The sequence below is a fragment of the Arvicola amphibius genome, chromosome 2 (genome assembly GCF_903992535.2).
Source record: "Arvicola amphibius chromosome 2, mArvAmp1.2, whole genome shotgun sequence".
NCBI lineage: Eukaryota > Metazoa > Chordata > Mammalia > Rodentia > Cricetidae > Arvicola > Arvicola amphibius.
In genome coordinates this window covers 168,591,276-168,602,376 of record NC_052048.2, presented here as the reverse complement: position 1 = coordinate 168,602,376, position 11,101 = coordinate 168,591,276, and the positions used below count along the sequence as shown (strand labels likewise).

The 11,101-nt window shown below is 35.0% G+C and overlaps 1 non-coding gene across 1 annotated transcript; it reads left to right on the top strand.

Annotated features, from left to right (window-relative positions):
- The first annotated feature begins 783 nt into the window (after positions 1–783).
- LOC119808558 lies at positions 784–913 on the top strand. The gene has a single exon (XR_005284483.1). It is a non-coding gene; the product is annotated as a small nucleolar RNA SNORA72 (small nucleolar RNA).
- The last annotated feature ends 10,188 nt before the right edge of the window (positions 914–11,101 follow it).

The window sequence follows — 11,101 nt, the reverse complement described above, 5'->3', positions numbered from 1 at the left end:
ATCATGTTCTCATCACAGAAAGTATGACGGTTACAAAGATATATAATTTCCATTTTTTCCCATGACCAAAAGTGCTATCGATGGAAACCAAAACAGCAAAAATCTAATCTTAGGAGAGGTATTGACTAAAATAAAATAATGCTCAAATTAACATGTGTGTTAGTAACATGTAATATACTATTTTGCCGTAAATAGACCAAAGTGTAAGTGATCATTAAATCATAAAGTAGATGCTAAGTGCATCTACTTAAAAATCATAAGAATAATGATAAAGAATGATCATTTAAGAATTACAATTTGCATTTTGTTGAATTGTGTCTGAATAGCAAACTTCAAAAAAAATACATAAGTTTAAGATTTCCATGGATAATTTAACTTTTAATACCTTAGTAGTTCAAATTATTTCAAAAAAGAGAAAGTAACATTTTCATTGTGATATTTGTGTAAAGCTTGTGCATGCATGCTTGTATGGGCATTCATCTGAGTTGCATTAATTATTCCAACACAGGAATGACACACTAGCTGCTCGACAGAGCATTTTAGAAAGAAATACTGCCAGGTGCTGGGGGCACATGCCTTTAATCCCAGGAGGCAAAGGCAGATGGATTTCTGAATTTGAGGCCAACTTGGTCGACAGAGAGAATTCTAGGACAGGCTCCAAAGCTACAGAGAAACCCTGCTCTAAATAAATAAAGGAAGGAAGGAAGGAAGGAAGGAAGGAAGGAAGGAAGGAAGAAACAAAGAAAGAAACAAAGAAAGAAACAAAGAAGGGAAAGAAAAATGATGCTGATATTCTCCTTCTGCTGATATGTGATAATCAGGACAGGGTAAACAAAGTCTATACTAAGATCACATGCATTGCCCCAGAACTGTTCTATCCCTAGGCCTGATTTTCTAAATGTTGGTGACAAACAGCTTTGGTTTGATTGTTAAGTATAGTCATGTGTAGTCTAAGATTCCAGGGTTTCTTTAAATGACATTAAGAAAAATGACAATGTAGTTACTGTAATAATTAGTAAATGATCAATTCTAATATACTTCCTGATCTGAAGAATATGTGGCCATTGCAGGGAAATTCTGTGATTAACAGTTGTTATTAAGGGAAATGTGAAACTACTGTTTTTATTTTCTAAGAAAAAAAATAAATATGAATTCTGTGTAGTCCTGGGTGGTTTTGAACTCACGACCTAGACCACACTGGCCTTACATTCATAGAGATCTATCTTGAAAGCTGGAATTATGGGTGCACACCTCCACTACAGCCCTAACAAATAGAAGTTCTAAGAAGACTTGAACATTTGAGTCCCTCTAAACTTTGAAGACGACTTTGCTCGGTGCTGTCTCTTGGCATTTCAATTTAAGTTGAGTTTATGTGGTAAACATCTTAAATTGTTTCTACCTTTGAGGAAAGTTGTCATTTAAAATAACTTATTTTAGAGAAAAAAAACATTAGAAATTCAATTCAGTACAATTGCTGAAGACAGAATATTTATATGAATAAAAGCTTGTAGCTAAGTTATTTATTTATTTATTAAAAGTTTCCACCTCCTCCCCTCCTCCTATTTCCCTTCTATCCCCCCTCCCTTTCCAGTCCTAAGAGCAGTCAGGGTGCCCTGCTTTGTGGGAAGTCCAAGGTCCTCCCCCCTCCATCCAGGTCTAGGAAGGTGAACATCCAAACAGACTCCCACAAAGCCAGTCCATTCAGCAGAATCAAAACCCAGTGCCATTGTCCTTGGGTTTTCAATCAGCCCTCACTGTCAGCCACGTTTAGAGAGTCCGGTTTGTTCACATGCTCCATCAGTTCCAGTCCAGCTGGCCTTGGTCAGCTCCCATTTGGTCAGTCCCATTGTCTCCGTGGGTGGACGTACCCCTCACGGTCCTGACTTCCTTGCTCATGTTCTCCCTCCTTCTGCTCCTCATTTGGACCTTGGGAGCCCAGTCCAGTGCTCCATTGTGGGTCTCTGTCTCTATCTCCATCCATCACCGGATAAAGTTTCTATGGTGATATGCAAGATATTCATCAGTGGTGCCCCTCAAAAGAAGAATTGATAAAGAAGGTGTGGCATATATACACTTTAGAGTTTTACTCAGCGGCAAAAAACCATGACATCTTGAATTTTGCATGCAAATGGATCGAAATAGAAAACACTTTACTGAGTGAAATAACCCAGACCCAAAAAGATTAATATGGTATGTACTGGCTCATAAGTGGATTCTAGCCATAAATAAAGGACATTGCGCCTATAATTCGTGATCCTAGAGAAGCTAAATAACCCAAAGAAAAACATATAGTCATCCTCCTGGATATTAGAAGTAGTCAAGATTGCCAGGCAAAAGTTGGAAGCACGGGGGTGGGGATGGAGTGGGGGTAATGGGAGATGGGGAGAGAGAAGGGAGAAGGGAAAGATTGGTGAGAGCTTAGGGGATTGGGATGGTTGGGATGGAGGAAGGGTGGATATGGGAGGAGGGAAGTATATATCTTAATTAAGGGAACCATTTTAGTGTTGGCAAGAGACTTGACTCTAGAGAGGTTCGCAAGTGTCCAAGGAGATGTCTCCAGCTTGTTCCTTGGGCAGCAGAGGAGAGGGTGCCTGAACTGGCCTTATCCTATAGCCACACTGATGAATATGTTGCTAAGTTTTTGTATTAGAAAAAAAGATTCTATTTTAAAGTTGATATTTAATTTAAATATAATTCAATAAACAGTTTAATACCTATTAACAATATAGCCTGGCATGAAATAAATAGATAATAAAGAATGGAGACAAGCTTGGAGAGTCATTGTAGGTGTATTAAAAAGTTTAATTTCATATGTATTGAAACCATAAAGATGTAGTAGGAAAGATTAAAAGAAAAATGATGACACTGGTAAATTATTGCAAAAGAAATGCAAAGAAAATGTTTAACTTAGCAGGAATACCAGATCAAACAATTGAGGGATCGACCCTGCTTGGAAAAAAAAAAAAAGGACATAGTACTTTTGAAATGCATAAGTCATCCAAGTTTTTTATAAAATCGTTTGAATACTTAATGTGGTATGGCCTTGAAGGCTGAAAAGTGATGGCCACATTCGAATAGCCAGAGAATTTATGACAAATGTCAAGTGGGAGACATGACATGCCACTTATTAAGAAGGAGAATCACTAATGCTCCATACACAATAGATTCAGTTATGTGCACTGCTTATAATTCCACAGAAAAATGTCTAGATTGAAATACAGCTGTAAATATATAGGTCTTTTTCTTTCTTTTTTCTTCTTTCTTTCTTTCTTTCTTTCTTTCTTTCTTTTTTTATTATTTTTTGTTCAGACATAGGCAAATATTCTGACTTTCAGTATCAGGTTAGGACAACAATGAAATAAATAACAATGGACTAAATTTCTACTTTGGGAAAAGTTCCATTGAGAAGTACAATAATTACCTGATATATGCAATGAAAACAATAGTATATGAAACACTGGCTCTGGAGATACCCAACACAAGGCAATGTGAGACAGTGAGTTTGAGATGTAATATTGAGCAAATCCTGTGACTTCTGAGAAATTACCCAAGAATGATTGACAGTACATGTCTCAGGCAGAAGACAGGAAGAGTTGTGTTCTCTATATGGGTTGTGATGTATATGAGATTCTAGGGCTGGGAACAAAGAGACTAAATTTCAAGAAGCAAACTACTAAAGGATGAAACATGACATCATCCAATGGTGAGAGAAGTGCAGGAAATCAGAAAATGACCAACTCTGAGTGAGAGCAAATGGCACAAGGCAAGAGAGACTGAGCAGGAACCCTAGATACCACACTGGGGCAGGGAAATCCTTGTTTCTGCTGTATACAATGGGCTCTCCACAGGTTAAAGGCTAAGTTTTCTTACATTCATGAATTCGTTGATATTCTCTCACCAGGAAACATAGTTTTAATCTAAACCACTCCAACATGAGGACTTCACTTAGTAACTGACAACTAGAGAACAAGTCTTAGAGACAGAGAATCAAATCTGTTCAATTCACAATTCATACGATCAAGATGAACACTGCAGTGATGCTTCATTGATTACTTGCTCCTTAAATGGAATGAGAAAGGTTCTTCTCATCTTTATAGTATTTTTCCTCTATGCTATTCATGGACTAAAAAATACAGCTTTCATGTATATTTAATTTGTATGGAAACCAACAGAAGTAAGGATCTATTGGAGACAGGGGCATGGCAAATCTTGTCCTTGTTTAATACTGGAACAGCACTAAATGAATAATCTAGTAACATAAGATTTAGAAAGATTATAGTTTGCTTAAGATTAAAAAAAAAAAAAAACAGAGGAAGAAATGGGTAACCAGAAAATTTGTGCTTTCCAGTAGAATTATATCAAACATTTTAAAAGGAACATAAATTCTCCCATTCTAGAAAACTAAATTCTCAACTAATCTAAAGAGTAAGTAAAGTCCTGAAATAATAAAATCAGAGCATCAACCAAGTGGTGAACAAGATGGGTATGTTCTTTCATGCACAGATAACTTTGATTTTGTTGGGGTTGGAGACAGGTTACTATTCTAGTTGGAAAATCTGTGCTCTGGATTCAAGGAGAGACTCTGGTTTATAGAAAAAAGGAAAGAGTAATACTGAACACTAGATATCCTTTTCTGGAATCATACATAACACACACACACACACACACACACACACACACACACACTCATACATGATTTTAGCAAACCAAACCCAACAATATCTGAATCACTGAATATGTCTTAATAATTTTTTCAAACATTTAAAAATTCAGACAGTTTAGTAGCCCATAGTAATAGAATCACCAAATAAGCTAATAAGAACTTGAAATTAAATAATCTCAAAAGTCATAGAATTATTTGACAATATCTAATATACTTTATATTATGTAAACTATCAGCAAACAAATGTAACTTTCTTAGCCCTGTAAAATGACCTGTGATTCCCCAACAAGAATCACCATACTTCCTAATGCAGCTCTTTGTTATTGTTTACACCTGCTACCACCTTATATCTGTTATCCCATGTAGCTCCTGGAGTTTGCAGTCTGGGATCAGTTTGGTTTTGATTTCAAAATGTTACATAAGATTTTTAGGGAAGCTAGCTGTCTTCCTGCCCTTTTGTGGAAATAAGTTGGTACACACGGCTTCATGTTAAAGCTTAGCCTGCTATGGGGAGTCATGTTGAGCTTCTTTGTTTTGCTTCCAGCAGGGCAGGAGAATAAAGGAATGTTAGAAAAAGAGAGACAAAAAGGTAGAGAAAAAAGGACTTGTTTGACAAGTAGCATGCCATCACTTCAGCCAACTTTACAACCCAAAACCATTACAGTATGTGTTTGGAAAACACTAATCCTGCTGGCAATATGATCTCTTCTTATAGCCAGGTTTATTAACGTATGAATCCACAATGTTTAAAACTTCCATTGATAATTCTCTACTAAATATTACCTGATTATTTTGCATGTGTATCCATGCATGGTCATCTAGTTATATATTATTCATTTCCTTTTGTCAAAATTTATTTTTATAAAGTCATTTAAATGAAAATAGTAATTATCGAATAAGATTCATGGAACAAGCAAGAGAGATAAAGGTTTAAATTTCATATGGGGCAATTTTAGTTTCAAAAAAAAGATAAAAGTGGAAGGAAATAGAGGATGTCCTCTAAAGGGAGAAATGTGGAAAGGAAGGAAAAAAAGAGTGAAGAAGACAAGTATAAGGGAGGAGAAAGGAAAGAAAGAATGAGGAGAATGGGGTGGAGATACGGATAGTGTCAGATGTAATTTGAAGACTAAGAAAAAACACCAAAACATGTTATTGCTAGTGTGGTGTAGGGTTGTCTCTGAAAAGAATGTGGAACATATCCATATGTTAAAGAGCTGCTCATCAAATATATGTGCTTCCCCTAACATATGCAGTTTGAGTATTTTTCCAAATAGAATTACACATTTTTCTAACTCTCAATAGTTCCTTAATATTTAGCTTCGATAATTGCACTTAAAAATGTTTGATTTTAAAACAGATGTTAGAAAAATACAATTCAGCTATGGAAAGACAGAAAAGCTTATTCTGAATAGTCATTTCCCTTCACTCAATTCAGAAGTTCTAAAAATGAAAAGATATAGGAGAAATTGTATGTTATTTGAATGTGAGTTTCAGTTCTAAAGAATGTACATGGTATAAAATATCTCTTACAAAGAATTAGAATATATACATCATATTTTTAGTATTAACTGCTTTTGCTTTTCAGTAGCATCTTGAAGCCCAATACTTTATTGAGATAATATGCTTATATGTTAAGATAATTGATATTGCCAAAATGCATTTCAGTCTATATTTAATAATTTAGGTAACGTAATTTACACAATTTTCTAGTGTGTTTATCCTGTATATTGTTTGAAAGAATAAGAATGATTTTTTTCTTGTAAGGTGGAGAATTCTGGGAAGGATATTTATCCTTATTTACACCGAAATTTAATGAAATGATTAAATTCCAGAGTAGTTAGATATAATCAATGTACAACACATACGTCCAAGGAAATAGCACTGGATTCTTTTAATGAGCCTAATTAATACATCTTAATGAAATAATGCATAAGTTATTTTTATCCAAGTAAGTTTTTAAGGTATACAAATGATTTTTTTCTAAAACTGCCCTAATAAAACATTCATTTATTTCTTGATGTCTTATTATTGCCTTCTGTTAAATTTTAGTTTTTTTTTTAACCAATAACCTTAAAATTCTCATAGCCAATGCTTTTCCACCCATTTTTATTCTTGATCATTTCCAGCAATTCAAACTGGACTATTTTTCAAGTACTTTCCTTGGTCACAAATTGTACATCACTTTTTATAAAGTACATGTGCACGTGCACACAGACACACACACACACAGACACACACACACACACACACCACATACTTCAGTTGTTTTCTTATTTTATTCTTTAAATGATAGTATTATAATTGTGCCTGGAGCTCACTTCTATTCTTAGTCTCCATGCTCTGCTAAGATTACCTTGCCCATTTAGCCTCGTGACTATCAAATATATACCTCCATTTACTCTTTGGTATATTTAGTGTTGTGTCTTCATTACAAGTATGTTGTCATTTAGATAGATTTACAAAAATCCTATGCATTACCTTATAAGTTGCTATGCTACGCTTTTACTCCAAACTTATTTTCCATTTCATGTTCCCTTGTTAATGATATCTCCATTTGATTAGCCTATTCATTCTTTCTTCCATAAGGACAGTGCATTATCTTATCCTGCATTATTCAGTTAACAAACATACCAATAGCCACAAAGTTGATCTACAGTCATGCCCTCCTCACAGCGTGATTGTGTTGTAGTTCACTGTTCTTTAGCACTTAAACCAAAAGATGAGTACGATAACCACCTAATTTCTCAAATTCCCAGATTAGCTAACTTGTCCTTCAGAAAGTTAAAACATTAAAGAATGTAATTGGAAAGTGTTGCGTTGTATTAAATTTTCATGCTTATTCTGGATTTATTTACAAAATAAAATCTTATGAGGTGGTTTAGATTGCTCTTTGCCCCCTCCCCAGCAAGCCTCATTACTCTTTCTCTTTGGGTCAAAAATGGTTTGATTTAGCTATGCTCCAAACTCTCTCTTTTTGTGGTTTACATATGGATGAGGAGTTTTGTCTGGATCCTAATGTTTCACTTAATGTTATATGTCTCAGATGTATAACTTTTGCCTAACGAAAAAGTTGCTATTTTTCTGCAAAACATCATATTTGATTGTTTCTAATACTTAAAAATCACAATTAACTATGCAAAGGAAGACTCTGAATGTGCTCTTTTTTTAACATACAGTAATATATTATGTGTTGTATAGTTAGAGAAGCTAATAAATCATAAAGTATTTACGATTTCCATGTCAGTCATATTCTCAATCTCTAGTGTTTAAATTAAAAGTCTCATTTTTATTTTGCATTTCTATTGAAATTGGATTATTTTCTCATAAAATATATACTTATTTTACTTTTGCCTCTCTTTATTCATCAAGTTCCTCCCAAGGTCCACTATTTCTTATCCTTTCTCTGTCTTTCATTAGAAAAGAATGGAATTCTAAGAGATAACAAACTTGACAAAATAAAATATAATAAGATGAAAAAAGCGTATAATATCGAAGTTGTACATGGCAACTCAAGAGGAAGGAAAAAAATCCCAAGAGCAGGCAAAAACATCAGAGACTCACTTATTCTCATAGTCAGGAGTCCTATTATAAGAAAAAACTAATGGTGTTGCTTCATATAAGCCCTGTGCTTGCTACTTCAAGTCTCTGAGAGCTCATATATGCCTTGCTTAGTCGATTCAGTGGGCAATGTTCTCTCAATGTCCTCTGTCCCCTCTGACTCTTAACAATCTTTCTTCCTCCTCCTCTGTAGAATTCCCTATGCTCCGAGGGAGTGATTTGATGGAGACCTCCAATTTAGAATCTTACTCTAAATATTGCTTGACTATGAGTCTCTGTATCTACTTAGATCTACTGCTAGAGGAAGATTATGATGATGACTGGTTAAGTCACTGGTCTATGAATAAAACAGAATATCAATAGGAATCATTTTATTTATTTTTTAAGACCAGTTGTGTTTGGTTTTACCCTAGATCCTTGGGCTATCTCGTTCTGGTTCTTGATTACCCAAGCAGTGGTGTGTATAGGTTATTTCTCATGGAATGGGCTTTAAGACAAATCAGACATTTGTTGGCTACTCCCACAAGTTTCGTGGCATATTGCCCTAACATATTTTGCACACAGGACAGATTGTAGTCAAAGATTTTGTGATTGGGCTGGTGTCCAAGTTTCTCTTTCAGTAGCTAACAGAGCACCTTCCCATCCCAAAGAGACTGGCATGTAGGTACCAGTTCAACATCTTCATATTCAGCAAGTGTGTGCTTGTTGTCATCAGCAATGGAGCTCTGCAATCACCTTGCAAAGAGCAACCCTTAGTCTTAGCATCAGCCTGCATTGTTTGCGCTATCCATGGGCACTCTTGGCCAACTCAATGAACTCTAGTAAATGTTTCTAAAATCCACCACTGGAAGACTTGTCTGACTGAAAGCGATGGCCAGTTGAGACTTCTAATCCCCAATTACTAGGAATACTCTATAGGATCACCTTTATAGACCTGAGAATGTAAATGGAGATTTAGGTTTCATTTCCTGGCCTCTCAGACCCAAATAATCACACAGAAACTATATTATTTACCACACTGCTTGGTCAATGACTCAGGTGGATTTATAGCTAGCTCTAACACCTTAAACTAACCCATTTCTATTGATATATTTCTATGTGCCCATGAAGTTACTTCATTTTCTAAAAGTTTTTTTCCTCGGTGGCTGGCTGGCAACTTTTGCTTTTGGCAGCTACATGGCATCTCTTGACTCTACCTTCTTTCCCTCTGTATCTTTGTTTGGACTTTCCACCTAACTATATACTGCCCTGCCATAGGTCAAAGCAGTTTCTTTAATAAACAATGGTAATAAAGCATATTTACAACATACAGGGGGAAATCCACATCATAACCCCTTTTCTGTCTAAATAAAAAGGAAGGTTTTAACTTTAACATAGTAAAATTACATATACAAAACAGGTTTCAAACAAGAGTTACAGTTACAATATTTTTGTGAGTCTAAAGTTTCATGTCTAATTTATCTTTTATCACAACTAAGGAAAGGTCGAACTATCTGTCTTGAATTCCATCAAAGACCCCAGAAGGTATAATATTACCTAAGTAAACAGGAACTGTGTTGTAAGCAACTTCCCAGACTCTAGAATTGACAGAGAAATCTCACTGCCTGAACACCAAAAGTTCTTTTGTAGCATTTGGGCATCCACTTCAGTCTACATACTCATCGTATCTGCCAGATGTTTCCATGAAGCAGGAAATTTGAAAGACTGTTTCACTGGTATTGGCAGTTTGTCAGTCACTTTCTTCTGCGTCCTGCAGAATCTCTGGTAGACACTTTCATAAAACAAGAACCTTCTTTGGAAAAGTTTTTTTGGCAGTCATTTTTCTGTGGGTGCTGCATGTCCAGTTTACACAACATACCATCAAACAGTCTAGTCAATAGCAGTTTTTCCCCTCAGTGGCTAGCAAACTCCATAAGTGGCTTCTTTGATGCTCATCATCCTCTTGAAATAGATTGTTGCTTCCAGAAGCAGACACGTCTCATTTTTGAAAAAGTCTAAGTTCTTAAAACCTTTTAAATGCCATATTCTGTAGGTCTTTGAAGTTTTGAAGATCATCAATCTGAGATATATCTCTGTATATCTAGAAAGCCTAACTAATGTAATTTAAAAGTTTGATTATTATAGATGACTACATATTAATCTGTATTTCTTAACTGGGCATTACATTTTTAAATGAGCTACATTAACACAATACCATAAACAGGGGTAGAAATACATATACACAATGAAACAAAATTGATCTTAAATTTGTGTCAATAGATTAAGATCCATACCAATACAAAGTATTAATATCTATATCATATTTCCCCTTTTAAAAATTGAACATGACCATTAATCACTTGTAATCAACTTCATATAAATGAAAACAATTTTTATAAATAATCATTTTTGGAATTTGTGTGTTGCTTTCTCTGAACTGCTTCTTGTTATTTATTGAGCAAAATAACTTTAGTTTTCAGGAGACCTTTCAGGGGATCTTATTCCATCAAACTACTTTAGCCTGAAAGAAATCCATAGATTTCCATCCTCTGTAGAAACAAAAGCAGAACCTTTTTTCCAAAGTAACATATCCTTAGACTCATATTTTAAAGTCAAGATACCTTGATATTCCATGGCTGGTTGATATCTATGGAAGGCCTGACTTTTCTGAAGAGAAAGAGGAAGGAGTGAATGTGGGGGGAGAGAGGAGAGAGAAGATGTTGTGGGAAGTAACCAAGAGAAAAGAGGGAGCAAGGGGAAACTGTAATAGGTTGGAAAAAATTAATTAATTTTTTAAAAATCAAGCTTATCCCATTCTGTCAAATGCCATTTTGTTTAATTGATAGTGAAGTTTGCCTTACAAAAGCTTTTTAGTTCTATGAGATCCCATTTGCTATTTAT